The 16,821-nt window shown below is 40.1% G+C and overlaps 1 long non-coding RNA gene across 1 annotated transcript in view; it reads left to right on the forward strand.

Annotated features, from left to right (window-relative positions):
- The first annotated feature begins 15,260 nt into the window (after positions 1-15,260).
- The window catches only part of LOC140844416 (uncharacterized), a 54,385-nt gene continuing 52,824 nt past the window's right edge, over positions 15,261-16,821 (forward strand). Inside the window, exon 1 of the long non-coding RNA XR_012122663.1 lies at positions 15,261-15,426. This is a non-coding gene — a long non-coding RNA (uncharacterized lncRNA). The remainder of the gene's footprint in view (positions 15,427-16,821) is intronic.

Consider the following 16,821-nt stretch of genomic DNA (forward strand, 5'->3'; position numbering starts at 1 on the left):
ACAGTTTTATGCAGAGTATTTTGGTTGATCTAGAAATGAGGAAAGACTAGACCATGAGTGCTCAGGAGAGAGGAAAAAGAAGATACTAGAAAATGTATCAATGATTCTTTTAAATCTACCTACATTATCTCATTGATCCCTACAACCACCCTGTAAATTAGGCATTAATTAGCCACAATTTACAAATGGTTACAATGAGCTGCAGGTACTAAAGTTAGAAAATGGTGGATAGTGGAGGGAGGGTATGAACTCATCTATCTGGGTCTCTCCACTCCATATATTTGCAAGAACATATCAGGTAATGGAACATCTAGGTTTGGAGGCACTGATAATGGAGTTGAGAATCTTCAGAAGGAGACTAGAATGATGGCTAGCTTAGACCTCATATCAGAACCCAGTGGCAGAGCTTAGTAGTCAATTCCATGCACTTCATTTTTAGAGAGATATTACTAGGCTTGGATGGTAAAGATTTCAACCCTCATGTTAAAACCAGTTGATTGATCATAACTGCCCAGGGTATTGGTCCCAGTGACAAAGTGTGTGGGTGTCAATTAACAATTCCTTTTTTATGTTTGTTTTAACATCTAGAAAGGCTAGAATATGAAGATAGGGAGAGGGGGTATGCTGAATACCTATTATCCAGCTTTAGACTGTACAATATGTCCAAAGAGAAGGGACAGAGATGGGGTGGGAACTTACAGGCATGCTATAGGATGGAATATTTGAAATTCTAGGGCTGGGAGGTGGATAGACTTGCTAACTGTTCTGAATTACTTGAAAAAAATGTGCATTCAACTTTATGTATGATTCTAGTGGTTAGAAAAATTATGTTGTTTAGAGGGTCGACCCAGATTCCCTAAAATGAAGAAATTTTTAATAATTAGAGTTGAATGAATATGGAAAAAATGGCCTTGAGGTGTTCATGTAATAGCTGAATTATCACTGTGACCTAGACATTGAGAGTTCAGGTTTCAGGAATCACAGGGCTGCAGGTTAGCTGTGTCTGAGATGTTAGGTGAGTCAGACTGACTTGTTATATACATCCCTGAACCCATATAACATAGTGGTATAAGGCTTATTTATGATGTAATTTTACATGTATTTGTGTGATCCTTTGTTTAAAATATGCTTCCCCTATCACACGGGCTCCCTAACAATGGCAGTGACTGTTCCCTTTGCACACAGTACCTGGCATGGAATAACTGCTCAGGAAATGTTTGCTGAATAAATGAATGAGTAAATGCAGGCTTGTCATTCAAGGTTGTCTCCTTCTGAGAACCACTGTCAATCTAGCACTCAGGTCACCAGTGACAGTCCTCTAATGTGCCAACTTATGTTAATGAATAGAAAGGGCCCAAAGGGACACAGAAGTCCCATATGTCATGTGCTTTATGTCACTGATTCCAGTTTCACTCATGGATCCAGGGAGGGGTGAAACAGGAAAAGAGGGAGGTTGGAAAGAAAAGAGAAGATTGGTGGTGTCTCAATAGTTGTTTCACAGACTTTGCACTTCCCTATTGTAAACCTCATCCCACTTAATGCTTGTTGAATATTTTCTTTTCTATTAGATCCCACTTGTTCAATGTCATATTTTCCTGTCATACAGTATATCCCATGGGAGTAAAGACTATGTCTTCTTTCCTTATTGCTTAAGTAGAATAGTTCCTGGTACATAGTAGGTACTTAGTAGACATATATCAAGTGAATAAAATGTTATGGAGAATCTTGTGCCCAATAAAGTAGTGTGCAAGATGTAAGGACACATAATACATGGTCTCCACCCTCAATTAACCTGCAGCCTAGGTGGACCTTAGGAACAGTACACAAAACTCTAATACACAGAGAAGGAGGCCCCAGGGGAGTTGCCTGTGACCAGGGCTTCAGTGACACATAAAAATTACACTTATCCTTTATGGTGATTGCAACTAAATATATATATTGCATACACACACACACACACACACATACATATATACACCCCTATCTTTTCTTGTTTCATCTTCTTGTTTCATTGGAACAATGAATGATAAGGACCTTTCTAGAGGTAATCTTGTAAAATTCTTAGAAAATCTAAATTGCAAAGTGAATATACAGTGAGGTAGTTGTGTAAGTATCTTCAGTCCAAGGATGCTTTGAAAATACTCTGAATCATCTCAAAGGCAGCCAGAAAAATGGACCTTATTTCATGTAATCACACACTGAACTGCATATGAATTTAAAACATGTAAAAGAAATACTAAAATATTTTCATACAACAAAAAATAAATTCCTGAGAAACCAGAGAACAATGTGTCAGCCAAAAGAGTGCTTGATATTAGTTGAACTGTAAATGTTCAGGAATTTAACATTGATTACAGTTGCAAACAAAGAGGACATCAGGAATGGCATGGGCTGCTATTGGTCAGCAGTGTTGTGCTTGGAGCCATGAGAAATGTGTGCGTGTGTGGTCAGGGCACTGGAAGAACAAGACTGAAATGGGCTGTCAAGAATGCATGAATGATTAATATGTAACTACAGTGATGTAGGTCAGAATGTATTGTACATTTGATTGAGTGGAAAAAGCATACGAGTTACCTAGTACCTGTAAGTGTATGTGGGATTATTTAATATTGAGCATTAATAGACATTAGCCATATCCATTAAGAGGTTGTCACCGAGACTCCTCAGATTTTCTTACCTTATATTTCTTGTATCCATGCTTCTTTTCCTGCATTTCCTCTAGTTTAGACCAGCATTTCATGTCTTGGCTATTGCAATGGTCTCCCAATTAGTCAACATGCCAGTAGTCACTAAATCAAGTTGACCACACTTAAAACCCCAGGTCAGTATTTCTAAGGCATCCCTTTAACTATGTCACTCTCTTTTCTCAATCCCTTACCTTATTTTTCTCCTTAATCCCACAAAATTGCCCTGAATAGCGAGTTTCAAACTGTGTTCTAAGGGCAATACATAGTATGCTGCAGAATTTGGAATTGTGTTTCTTTTTACTCAGCCACTGTCTTCCCAGCTAGCATAATGCTTGGAATGTATAAGTTGTCCAGTAAATATTTATAAAATGAATGAATGAGTAAGTGAGGTGACTCACTGGTTGCTGGAACATGGAATTAGAGAAGAATCAAGAGGTTGAATTCTGGGCCCCCTACTTCCTCTCAAATCAGCAGCTCCATGGTTATCTATTCATTATGTTGGTGTTCCCAAGTTAAGGTTTGTTTAAAAAGGAGTCCTGTTGCTTTAAGTATTTGTTGACTGAAATGAAGTTTAGAGTGCAGGATATTTATTGGGGAGGGAAACAGTATTGGGTAGAGGGACAAAATGAGCCTCAACACAGGTCTAACAAAGTCCTGGCTCACCCCACAGAGAGCCTGGTAGCAGACACGGCCCACTGGAATTTTTCTGCATAGTCTGAGATGGCCTGGCCTTTGTATTCCCACAGTGACCAATCACTGGATGTGGGCTGCCCAGGAAGGGGCATGTCCTTGGGTGAAGCATCTCTCCGTAGCTAAGCCAACTCTGAAGTAGGTGACAACTGAAGGCTGTCTACTGACCATGGCCAGCATCGGGGGGCAACACATCCTTCTTTGAAAGGGACCTGGGCAGCACATCTTATGTCCACCACAGAGGCCAGCTTCAGCTTGCCTTCCCCATGTTTAATGTTCAACTCCTTCTTTTAATTATGTGAGACATTCTAATACACTTTCAATACATTTCCATTTTTGCCAAATCCAGGGCAAGTTAGATTTTGATCACTTATGCCAAAAAAGTCCTGACTAATATCCTTCGATAAGATGGCTCTCTCTACTCCTTTGGAGGTGAAATGCCTCTCTTTTTCTTGTCTGCCCACTCATTCACCCAACAAATATTTCCTGAGTATCTATTATGTGCCAGGCAGGAATCACTCCTACTTTTCCCAAAGCTCCTACAGCTGCCCCACGGCCTTTAGAAAGCCTTTCCTGACCGATGGCCCCTCAGCAACTTCACCCACCTTTGAACACAAATAACACTCGTTTCTACGCTTCACTCAGCACTACTTTACCTCTCACTGGACTGTGGGCCTCTGGCAGAATGGTTTTCTGTGACACTCTTCTATGAAAAACTGGGTCTCCATGAGAAATGCTTGGGGATTCCTGTGGGACTTGACCCAACCTCTAAGGGTGTTGTTCCTTATTTCAGTGTTCTTCCTATGAAACTATCAGGAGAAATTTTTTTCCTATCCAGTATCAGTAGCATGTGTGCTTCTGAATAACTCCTTGCTTTTTATCTTACCAACCTGTGAACTGTGGAACTGGCTTAATTTTTCTTTTTACATTGGTTGCTAGAGCGCTCAAGTCAAATCTGCGACACCCTTTTAGCAGAAGTGTAACGTTCTATGCCGATGTCATGAACTGTTGCTCCTGGTAATTACTCACCTCAATTACTAACTGGTAATTGAGGCTGAGGACGTGTTTTATTTGTTTAGTAGGGGTTTCTTAAAAATGTAATCTGAATGCGATCAGGCTAGGCACATAGTCTCTTGGTGCCACAAACACACCCACTCCCTATTGTAAATACAACTGTCACTTCTCATGTGTATGCTACCAGCTGGCCCCCTGAAAGTATTTGGTTTGTGAGTCTTCATCTGTGGTGTGCATTACAAAAAAATGTAATAATATATTTTATTTAACATATTCCAGATAATATCATTTCAACTTGCAATCAATGTCTCCATGTTTCATGCTCATGCATTCACCTGGCTTCCTCCAACAGCTTTTCGTTGCCATCTTAGTACTAGTATTGTTAACATATACAACCTTGAAAACCCTTCCATGGGCGCGTCCGGGAGAGGTGCACAGACTGAGCACTTGCTCTTTCCCTTCTCCCTGCCTGCCTGTTCCACCCTCATGGTCTGGCGGGGACAACCATGGTGCGGGACTATAGCATGAGTCCGCTTTAACGCTCAGAAAGTTCCCAATAGTCAGGTCCACTGAGGAAATGTTTTAAAACTTTTAAAAATAGACAAACAATTAAGCAATTTTAGGGAAAACCTTTTAAAATCAACCTGAACAGAGAAGCTTTGCAAAGAACCTATACAGAGAGCCAGGTTGCCCCAGGGGGCAAGCTTATATGGGATCGGTAGCTCCTCCACAGTATAATTAAAGGGTGTTAAAAGTCTGCGGACCCAGCCCCAGCAGGCCTGGGGAATTCTCCCAGGTGCAGTTACACTTTTGATTGAGGTTGTTAACTCCAAAAGGCTCTGGTGGAAATGCTGCCTGAGAGGGTTGAGGCCGGGTTGGAGCCGCACATCAACTCAGAGAGCCCCGTAGTGTCCAAAGGAGTTGGGAGCAGGGTCAGAGGTATCTGACCCAACCAGCCGGGGCCGAGGGGCCCCCTGCACAGTCCGATCCCTGACAGGTGGTCTGGAGCCCCGTGGAAGCCACTGCAGGGATGGGAGCCTCCCACCCATCCACACCTCCACCTATCCATGCAGTCCCCTAGGGGTTCAGAGAGCTGTGTTGTTAGAAAGGTTTTTATTTTATTGACACCAAAACATGATATAACTATCACTGTGGTTATGTCTAGTCCTCAAGGAATACACTCAGCTGATGCTCATTTGGCCAAGAATTAGCCCCCGAGGGGCCTGGTGACCGGGTAGGGTGGTTTTCATGACACAGGAGTGGTACATGCTATTCAAGGAGACAAGTCTGAATGGTTCTCGGTGGGTATGAAGTGGAGCAGTGGAGGACAGGGCCAGCGGGCAGCAGGGGGGCCTTGAGTGATACCCCCAAACAGACCAAAAGAGCCCAGTGGGTGCTCCCAGCTTTCCCTGATCTCGCCCATTCTGGTAATTCCGGCATCAGAATTCACTGCATTCTGCGCTAGAAGTTAGGAAAGCTTAATATGGCCCCAGCCTATCTTTACTAGTTTCTCTTTTCTTGGGAAGATCATTTAAGTTCTTTATACCTCAGTTTTCTCATCAATAAAACTAGATTAATAATGCTTAGCCTTTCTACTTCATAGGATTGTGTTAAGGATCAAATGGGATAATGCAACTAAATTCTAGTAAGGATAAAGGACTTTAAAGTACATATATCTGGTAACATCACCTGTCTTTGCTTCTCTTTTACTTTCCTGCCTTGTTTTCTTTGCATTCTGTAAAAACTTATTTACAATCTTTTGAATGCTAAATTATTTGTACATTTTAAGCTGCCTCATATCCTTTCTGAAATATGGTGTGGAATAAATATAAACATAGACAAAATATATGCTAATGCATCATTACGATTGCTATTGCCTTGGGGAGGCATATTAGGAGAATTATATACAAGCATATTATAAAGGGAATATATTATATAGAAAATACATTATGCAGAGAATATGTTATAGAGAAAATATATTGTAGAAAGAATATATTATACTACATTATCTTATATTAACTATATCATTCGTCTAGGCTTTTGCATGAGCACTTTAAAAGTGCTACTTTCTCTATTAAATGCAGGCTGGACACCAGTACTAAAAGGGAAACCCCCTTACCTTGGAATATATGCCTCATACTGGTTCTGTAAAAAGGGAACATCGCCAGGAGCTGCTGCAGAGTTGCTACTCAGAGCTGATGCACATGCTTTCCATTTCAGCACCAGGACAGCCACCTGCTTTGCTTCTGGGGTGAGGCCCATCAGTGAGTGAGGTGTGATGTGTGGCCTCCTTTTATTTTCTCCATTCCAAACATGTCATCTGTAGAGTCCTTTGCAAACCTGGTTTGTATCCTCCATTCCCGATGACAACTGGATAAGGTGGGGTGGGCCTGTGCCTGTCTTGTAGATGGTTATATGGAGCCTTGGAGATTGTTGTGTGGTGGGAAATGCAGGCCAGAGGCAAACAGACTTGGGCCAAAGGTAGGGTCCACGAATCGTCTGGATCCACATTGCTTGTTTGGCTGTGGACTAGTAATTTAAACTCTCTGAGCCCTAGTTTCCTCATTGATAAAGTTCAGAAATTACTAGCAGCTACAAAATAGCATTATACTTATAATAAAGGTATTAAACTGTAAGAGCCCTAAGCTTAAAGCTTGACATGTATTATTGTTAATAAACTATTCTCCACCCACACCCTTTCCTCCGAGTAAAGCTACAACACAAGTTTTGCTCAAGTGATAATATTCTGTGTTACAGAAAAAGGGAAATAAACAAAATTTTTTCCTGTAATACTTGGAGTCTGTTTTCTGAACCTAGACATGAAATATTCTTATGGATTTTGTAGGAAAATTCAAACACAGTTATGTCACACCAAATCAAAAAATTTGGCTATGTCTTCTTATGTCTGATTTTAAAAAGCTGTGAGGACTAACCCACCTAACTGTCATTCTAATCAGGATTCGGGCCCAGCTTGTGAATCATGATTCGTGCACAGACTGCAAGCCCAACAGTTGGTAAGCCAAGTTTCAACAAGAACTTATTAAAGAGAACCTCCCCCTGCCCCAACCTCTACCCACCTAAGGATATGCACTTCACACTTGGTTCTTGCCCTTTTTATGCCCACTGTCACATTTATAATTTCACTTGATGCTGCTGGATGAAAGTAGTCCTTTACAAAGACTCACTTTACAAGAGAAAAGCCAGGGTATGATTTAAGGGGTGTTACCAAATGTATTCACCCAGATGTGTCCTTCTCATCGCCGTGTCACGGTTCCTGGAATCGCATGAGTGACCTAAATCTTCAAGTTCATTGGTATTGTATCTCCAAAGTCTTCAAGAGAAGTGCAAATAGAAGGTACTGTTCACAGTACATTGTAATGCCTATTTGCATGTGTAATTGGCCCACCCTAGTCCAAGGCCATCTGTGAATTTTGCCCCACTTACTTTTCCCACCTCTTTCTGTCTCACTCTTTTGCAGCTATCCAGGTTTCCTGTTCACTGGACAAGCAAAGCTGGTCTTGCCCCAGGATATTTGCACTTCCTATTACTTCTGTTTAGCACATTCTTTGCATGGCTGGTCTCAGCCACCTTCTTAGGGAAGTAATTCCTTCTCACCATTCTGAGGTGGCACACCTCAGCTTTTCTCTGTAACACTCCTGTTTTATTGCTGTCATAGTACTTATCATAGTGTCTCAATGATTTTAATTTATGGAGGTGACTCAGCAATGACAGGAAAAGTTCAATGTCATTGAAAGAAGAATGTACTCCTCATGTTTCCTGAGAAAAGGGGGCATGTCACATCATGAAGGGTCATAGGTGAAGAATCAGCTTTGGTCAGGAGGAGGAAGCAGGAGCGAGGGGAGGGCGCAGGCCAGAACCTTTACTGGAGTTCTTTGGGAAAGGTAAGGCAGGGCAGAGCAAACAGCTTAGGACTGCCTAGCTTGAATAATTCCAGTGGGCTCTGGGGTGCAGGGGTGGTCTCTAGTTGCCTGGCACCTGGCCCTGCCTGGGATGATTCAGGGCAGGGGAAATACTGACTTGGTGTGTGAGAGTTAGATTAGGGGGTTAGTTTCTGGCTCTAGACTTGGGGTTGGTTGGTTTGTATATGAAAGGCATGTTCCGGGTTGAGCCCCTTGCCAACTCCAAGAACTGGTAAGCCCTGAGAAGAGCAGTCTCTTCCCTGCCAGCAAGATTTTTAAGGTTTTAAAACATCATAAGGTAAGGTACAAACTTTCAGGTATAAAACAAATGGGGATGTAATGTACAACATGCTCTGTGTTGCATATTTGAATGTTGCTAAGATAATAGATCTTAAAAGTTCTCATCATAAGGAAAAGAAATTTTGTATTTATGTGTAATGATGGATGTTAACTAGACTTACAGTGGTGATCCTTTCTCAATATATATAAATATTGAATCATTACATTGTATAACTGAGATTAATATGTCAATTATACCTCAATAAAAATTTTATTAATTAAAAAAAATCATAAGATACAGAAAATTAAAAAAATGACTAGTAGGCACTATCTGAAATAATCTCATTTATTTCCGTATTATTTTTGTCTACTGCAATGGAAAGTAACCCCGACGAAGACAGGGACCTTACCCTTACCTATACTGCCAATGCTCAGGACCATGCCTGGCATATAGGAGGTGTTCAATAAACCTTTGTTGCAGAAATGAACAATATGGCCTTCTAGAGTCAGGAACTATGTCATCTTCACATTTATATCTCCCTAACCCATTCCACTCTTATATTTAACCCAGTATGGTGCAGGATACATTGTACCTATCATAAATAAAAAGGGTTGTTGAATTAAATCAAATGAGAATGGTAATACACCATCTTAATGTGTGCTTTTCAAATAATTTTAGCAAATTATTCATTTGTTATAGGTAAGGTGGATGGAATGACACAAAGAAAAATCATGAGTTTTAGTAGGAAGAAATAAGATGAATTAGATTTAAGACATGAGTTCTTTAGTCAGAGATTAACAATATTATCTTGGAATATCAAGGACAATGTATCACAGGTTAATAATGACTCCACCCCATCTCTGCATTCAGGAGGTATTTAAATTAACTTTTAAAAATATGAATGCAATACACCAAGATGTTAAAAACATTTATATCTAGACAGCAGAATTATGAGTATCTTTGCAGTTTTCTGCATTTTCCATATTTTCTACAATAAGAAAATAACTAATTTTCTTACTTAAATAGTTTAAATGAGAGAAAAACTGCTCACAAAGAAATTAAATTTCAGTTATATTTTATTCTGGCTCCTATGCTAGAATATATCAACAGATTAATAAAACTAACAAAGGAGCCTAAATCGTGCAGTAATTTTTTCTAGATCCTTCATTATTTATTAACGTCTCAGAATAAATATGAATTCCTAAATTATCCTTCATGAGATCTATTCAGAGTTTTGATTAACTCTAACAAGCATTGCACGTTACCATGTCATGCAAGAACAGAAAATAGCCTGGTAAATTCTCCATGTCCCTCTACCGATGTCAGCGCTGCCAACATTCCTTATTGACGTCCCCAAAACTGACATTACCCTTTCATTGATGTCACTGAATCAGGAAGCTGAAAAGCTGTTGCAAAGTGACTGTTTCTGTTGCAAAGGTTTAAAACTTTAGAGATTGAAAGGTTAAAGTCAAAAATATGTATTTTAATTTGAACAACAGATGGCCTTGGAGTGACTACAAGGCTGAATTAACTCTCAAGGCTCTATGACTGTTTGTGGAAAGAAAAAAAAAAAAAAGACAACCAAAATCCTTAAAAAGCCCACACTGGAACACACAGCTCAAGTGCTGGTGACATCAGCAGAATCTCTCTGTTGAATTAGAGTCCCGAATTTGGCTTCAGAGCCATCTGTTAGCCTCCAGATAGAATAATCTTCTATGAAATTATATTGCATAGTTTCATGGATAAACCTTTCCAACTGCCAGGGCCTTAGCCTCACAGCTCTCACCTTCTGAAGCCGCCTTTGCTCCCTGAACCCCTGAAATTCACAGAGGGCTCTTATTTGCTAAAGTCCACTGTGGAGCTGTCCTTTGGAAAGATGTGTCCTGTCCTAGATCAAGTTCTATGGAAACAGACTTTGAGATGGGAAGTTGCCTGGAAAAGGTTTACTAGGACATGCCCTCATAAGGAAATGAGGTAGGCAGCATGGGCAGAGGGGAAAGATGGCCTACAATGTGGTTCTAACTTAGGCCTCAGCCAAACTATGGGGCCAAACTCAGCCAAACTCTGCTGCTGGGAAGGGCCCTTAGAGTTGTCCCAAACTGAGTCAATTAAGCCCCACATCAGCCACATACCCTCACACCAGCTGTCATTGGCCACAGGCTGCTCCCTGCATCGCCTTGGGTGATGTAGTTCCCTGCGGCTGAGACAATTTCCAGGGAGAACTCTACCAGTATTTCCAACAGCTGGGGGATGAGCACCTCAAGCTTGATAAGGGGATCTGAATAAAGCACTCTAGGCTCTAGTCCACCCCATCCACCCACATCTTTTAGTGCTTGTGGCATCCACATCCCCAGAACTTCTTGTAAGTCAGCTCCTGTCTTCCCTCTCAGGCTGGCCAAACTTCTTTCCAGCACTGTGGTACCCTAGAGACAAACCTTAGTTACGTGGAATGGTTAGTATTCATTTGATCATTTAACCTGGAACACTGCCAGCCATATGCTGAGGATAAGTTCTGCTATCAGAGAACCAAGGGGCTAAGGAGCATTATAGGAAGAAGGACTGACATGTGTGAGGCCTGTAGGTGAGAAAGCTCTGATGAGTCCAGGGAACTGCAAACAGTCAGAGCACAAGAAGAAAAGTGCAGAGAGAAGTAGATCATGAAAGGTGCTGCCCCCCATACTCTGGAGGTGGGGCTGTGCCTTGACATCATCCCATCTTTCTTCCCTCCCTTTGGCAAGACACTTTGGTGTCACCCTTGACTCCTCTTTCTCTCAGACCACATGTCTGTCATCAAATCCTATCAGCTCCAAAAAAAAAAAAAACCTCCAAACAACATTTATTTATTTGTTTGTCTGTTTTCCAACCCCTTCTCACCACTCCCATTGCCTCCACTCTGGTCCAAGACTCATCATTTCTTGCCTGGATTATTGAAATAGCTTCCTAATTGGTTTCTGTGCTTTAGCCCTTGCCCTTTAGTAGTCTGTTCTCAAGAAGCAGCCAGCATGATCTTATAAATATGGATATCAATTCAGATTATCTGAGGCAGAGTAAAAGCCAGAGTTCTTACTGTATCTATAAGACCCATCCTATGTGATCTATCTCCCCCATCTCCGCTACCACTCTAACTGTATCTCAACTCAGTTTTACTCTGCTCCACGGGCCTTGCAGGTCTTCAACAAGACAGCCATGCTCCCCTTTGGGGATGTTTCCTTTTCCTTCTTCCTAGGATGATGCTATCCAAACATGGAAAGAGCTAGCTCCCTCACTTCTTCCATACCTTTATTCAAAAGGGACTCTCCTAGTAAGGCTAGCTAAAGTTTGGCCTTCAAACTCAATGTTTCATACCCTTTTTCCCTGTAACATTTTTCTCCTCTGCACTCTCTATTACCTTATCTGTCTGTCTATCATCTATCTATCTAGCCACATACTTATCTTGTTCATTGCCTATCTTTCCCTACAAGAGTGTGAGCTTCATAAAATCCATATATATTGTGTATATTTTGTTCACTCTTGTATTCCTAGCACCAAGATCAGTGTCTGGCAGATGGTAGGTGACTCAACAATTATTGAATAAATGGATAGTGAGGTTTTGGGATATTTCTCTGCATGGTTGAGTTGCCAGCTATCATGCTATCTTACTAGTAAGCAAATATTTTTATTTTAAAATTTGAGAATGTTTAATGAATTGCTTTCTATAACCTATGACACTATTATCTGCATTTTTGAATAAACATAATTAGTTCTATATACTAAAGTAGGGAAACTTTCAGAAGCTGTTGAGGTATTTGCCCAGGACTAAATGGCTTCTTCTTACTGTCTTGTGTCTAAGTTTTATAGTTCTCCTGTTTCTTCATGTACTAGTGCCTTCAGCTGTCAATGTGCTAAGGCTTCTCCAACATACCAAACTAGACAAGAGCCAAAGACATTGGCTTCACATGTTACGATAACTGGAGAGTCTGACTCTCCAGTCAACTAGAAAGCATAGAGAACTGGGATTTAAAAGATTTAGGTTTTAGTATAGTTATTAACAAGCTAAATGATATGGGGGGAAGGGAGAGAACTGGTCATTATAGAGCTGCTATTTTATTTGATTCACATAATAACTAGGTGATGTTTGCATCATTTCCATCTTACAGATAAAGAAATCAGACTATTGGAAATTAATCTGTTTCAGATCAGATGGCTTGCTAATAATAGACCCAGTACTGATTCCAGGTCCCCAGATTCCAGATACTATGCTGTCATTACCGTATTAATAGACACATAGACCAGAACATATTTCTTCATAAGAGAAGGCAAACTTATTAAATCAGAACAACTGCAATAAAAAAGAGTCTCATGGGTTGGCTGCCTGCAAGAATAGGGGTTAAGAGAAGAGATAAATATCAAGGAGACTCAGATTAATTTCTATCTCCAACAAATCATGAAAACTTTCTGAGCTTCAGTTTCCTTATTAGTAAAATGGGGACAATAACAATAATATCCAGATCAAAGGACTGTTCTGAGCTCTTCTAGAATAATATATGTAAAGCACTTACATTTGTACCTGGCATATAATAAGCACCCAGTAAATGATTGCTTTATTATTATTGTTGTTACCAAAGTGAGTCCTTCCCCTTGAAAACAGGCACCATCCAGAGAGCTTTTGGGCCATTTGTACAGGTGGCACGAAAGGCTGAAAGATGGAGAGTGGCACATAGGTAGCTGTGCCACTGAAGTCAGCAGAAAGGCACTGTCATCCTGGCATGGCAATAAGCAGGTCCAGAATATCAAAACATGGGAGGAGCCAGCCATCCTACCCAGCAAGAAGCTCTAGAGTCCTCGGCATCTTGTTGCTTTCAGCGGAAATCTCCCAGCCTGGGCTGCTATCAGAGTGAGTCCGAGAAGTCTCTTTTTCAGGCAGAGCATTATGTGGATTGGATTACATGGCTGTAAACTGATCAGTGCATATTCGTATGCTGTCAAGCATCTAAGTTCAAACCATTGGCCTATTTTAATAGGATTAGCAACTTGTCTGCTTCCTACAATTTTCTCTCTGCAGGATTCCATTCAGAAACCTTTGGAGAAAAGAGTCTTAGGAAAGAAGTGGGATTTCAGGATGACTTGCATATTCCTTCCTGAGGCAGACACAGCTGAAGACCTCCATGTCAGCTGCCCAGAACCACCTGTGCACCCAAAATGTGCCAGAGAAAGGCCAAAATCAAGGGAGTGTTGATGTGGATAGAAAGTTTACTAGGCTGAGTACGTATTCTTGGATGGGAAAACTCACAATGAGTGTGCATGCAACTCACCTATGGAGTGAGAGCCAAGCTCTGTCTCCAAACGCTAGAATGTAACAGATGTCTAGCAATGTGAAGCAGAATTGCATAATTACGTAATCATTAAGGGGTTCATATAAAGGTTGTGGAATCACACAGACTTACCTTTCAAATCCCAGTTCGGTCACTTAACTAATATTGAGAACCTGATGAACTGACTTAACGTCTCAAACCAAGTAAGTTTCCTCCTCTTAAAAATGGCATAGTAATAACCTGCTTGTGGCAAATGGGACCTAAGCCTGTTTGCTTATTCGAAAATATTTAGCTCCTCCATGAATACCATATGGCTTCACTTATATGTGGAATCTGAAAAACAAAGCAAGAGAAGAAACAAACAAAATAAAAATAGACTCATAAACACAGAGAAAGGACGACTGGTTACCACGGTAGGGAGGGTGGGGGATGGGTGAAATAGGTGAAGGAGATAAAGAGGCACAAAGTTCAAATATGAAGCAGTCACAGGGATAGAAGTACAGCATAAGGAATATAGCTAAACATACTATAATATCTTTGTATGTTGACAGATGGTAACTGCACTTATTACGGCGAGCGTTTAGTAATGTATATGATTGTTGAATCACTATGCTGTTCATCTGAAACCAATGTAATATTGTATACCAACCATATTCAATACAATTTTTTTAAGTCTAAAGAAATGAAGTTTCCTTGTACCACCTTGAAAAAAACAGGAAAGAGATATTAGATCTTCCAAGTGTTGTTATTATTGTGTTCTATTGGGTAGAGAGTAAGTAGCCTGTAATAGTCACAGGTAGATGAGGGCTGTAGCTTTCTTCCTCCAGACATTTATCAGGTACTACTTTGCAATGAAAACAAGTCCCAAGTCAAATTCTCAAATGCTGCCACAGATAAGTAGACAGAAACCAGTCACGCCACCTATTCTGTGTGACAAAGTCTCAGTTCTTTATGATTCTCTTCGGGTGACTGTGACAGTTTTTAGACAGAATTCTGCTTAAATTTCTAGTAGTAACCAGAAGGTAACACCATCCTTTCTTCAGAATCCTAAAACCTAGGGACTGTATTGGTGTATTGGTGACTAGAGCTTTATCTTTTATTTTAGTAATGGAGAGAATGCCTGTACAATACTTCTAGCCAATCCAACATCTGAATGCTCCTCATTTCACCAAAGAGAAGTGGCTTCTAACATCTGTTTTGCTACTTAGTAAACTTGTGTTATGCTGACATGGATATTTCAAAGTTAAAGATTACATAGAATAAGTAACAAAATTAACTGATGCCTGTTAGGGACTTAGTACTCACCACTAAATGGCACTAGAGGGTAGCTATTAATATTATGTAAACTTGTATTTCTAATAATAACATTAATAGAACTTGGACCAATTAAGGCCACCGTTTTTGTTGGTTGGCTCAGAGTGGTAGAGCAAAGGCCAGTGAGTGACAGCCTGCTGAATTGTAGAATGAATGGTACCCCCTTGGTAGCCAGAAATACATTGATGGTGAAAGAGTCTTGCAATGGATTGGAATTCTTGGGTTAACAGGTAAGGTAAGAGCTTTAGATATCAAAGTTAATGTGATATTAGCAGATATCACTAGACAGCAAACTCCGTAAGGACAGGATTCTTCCATTTTTGCCCCTGGCTATATTTTAACACTTTGAAGAGGGCCTCGTGTATTTAGTTACTCAATAGGTAGCTGCTGAATGAATGAATAAATTATTTTTTTAAGTCCAGTCTAGTTCTCTTGAGGATGTTCAGGGCTTAGTGCGGTGCTAAACATAAAGTAGATGCTCAATGAATGTTTATTAATTAAAATGAATGAATGAATGAGCAGTTGAATGAACAAATGGAAAAATTCCCTAAAGGATATTGCCAAACTAGATCAGAACAATGTCTCATGGAAATCCAGATATGTTCTATTTATAGCAATTCCAATGATAATATTTTAGATCAGATGGTATGAGTACGGTAGCATTACCACCAAACGCATGTCCTTCTTTGAAGAACATAGGTTAATAGATGCATGTTGACCTGAAGATGGGGCTCCTCTTTAGTCATTGTAAGGCTCCTTTTCCAAGATTGTCATAATTTTTATTTAGGGATTGTCATTTTCCTTTTTTTATGCTATTTTTTGATCAACAAAGTTCTTAATTTTCATGATCAAGTTTATCAATCTTTCCTTTTTTGGTTTGTGTATTTTGTATCTTGTTTAAAAAATCCTTCCCTACTTCAAGTTTAAAAATATATTCTTTATTATTCACTAAAGGATTTAAAGTTTTGCCTTTCTCAGATGTCATCATCTCCATCAGGAATTGATATCCTGTGTATGGTGTAAGGTAGGAATACAATTTCATTTTCCCCCTATATTACTATTATTCCCCCAGTCATTATTTCAAAATCCAATTATATTTTACCATTTTGAACTAAATTTTTTACTAGACTTTTTTTAGGAGGGCGTTTACACAGTTAATTTTAATTTTATGCCCCCACATGATATGAGTGGGAGCCTGGGATTAGGAATTTGGACTGAAGTGTTCTTTCCTTCCCCCCTCCACTGCCCCCTCCACTCCATTTAGTCAGTGTGAGACAAGCCAACGTTTTGCTCTTATCACAAGCTTATTTATCGTCTAAGGAGGATGCCAAACTTAGGGGTGCAGGTTCCCTTCTTTAGTGTAGAATGCATGCTTTACTTTCTCATTCTCCTTTGTACCCTTCCAACTTTTCACCTCATATGGAGCCCAATAACATTAAGGTTTGGCTTAGCAAGCATAAGCAATTTCAGTACTAGATCATTTCTTTTTGCTGATGCTTCTGCCCTCAAGGGTTTGGAAATTCCCTTTAATCTCCTGACAGCTCATCCATGCATTAAAATGTACCTTAACAACTTAATTCAAACTTTTAGGTGTTCTGTACCATAAATGGGTCTCCAAGGTCCTA

Source organism: Manis javanica, chromosome 11, assembly GCF_040802235.1.
Source record: "Manis javanica isolate MJ-LG chromosome 11, MJ_LKY, whole genome shotgun sequence".
Taxonomy (NCBI): Eukaryota; Metazoa; Chordata; class Mammalia; order Pholidota; family Manidae; genus Manis; species Manis javanica.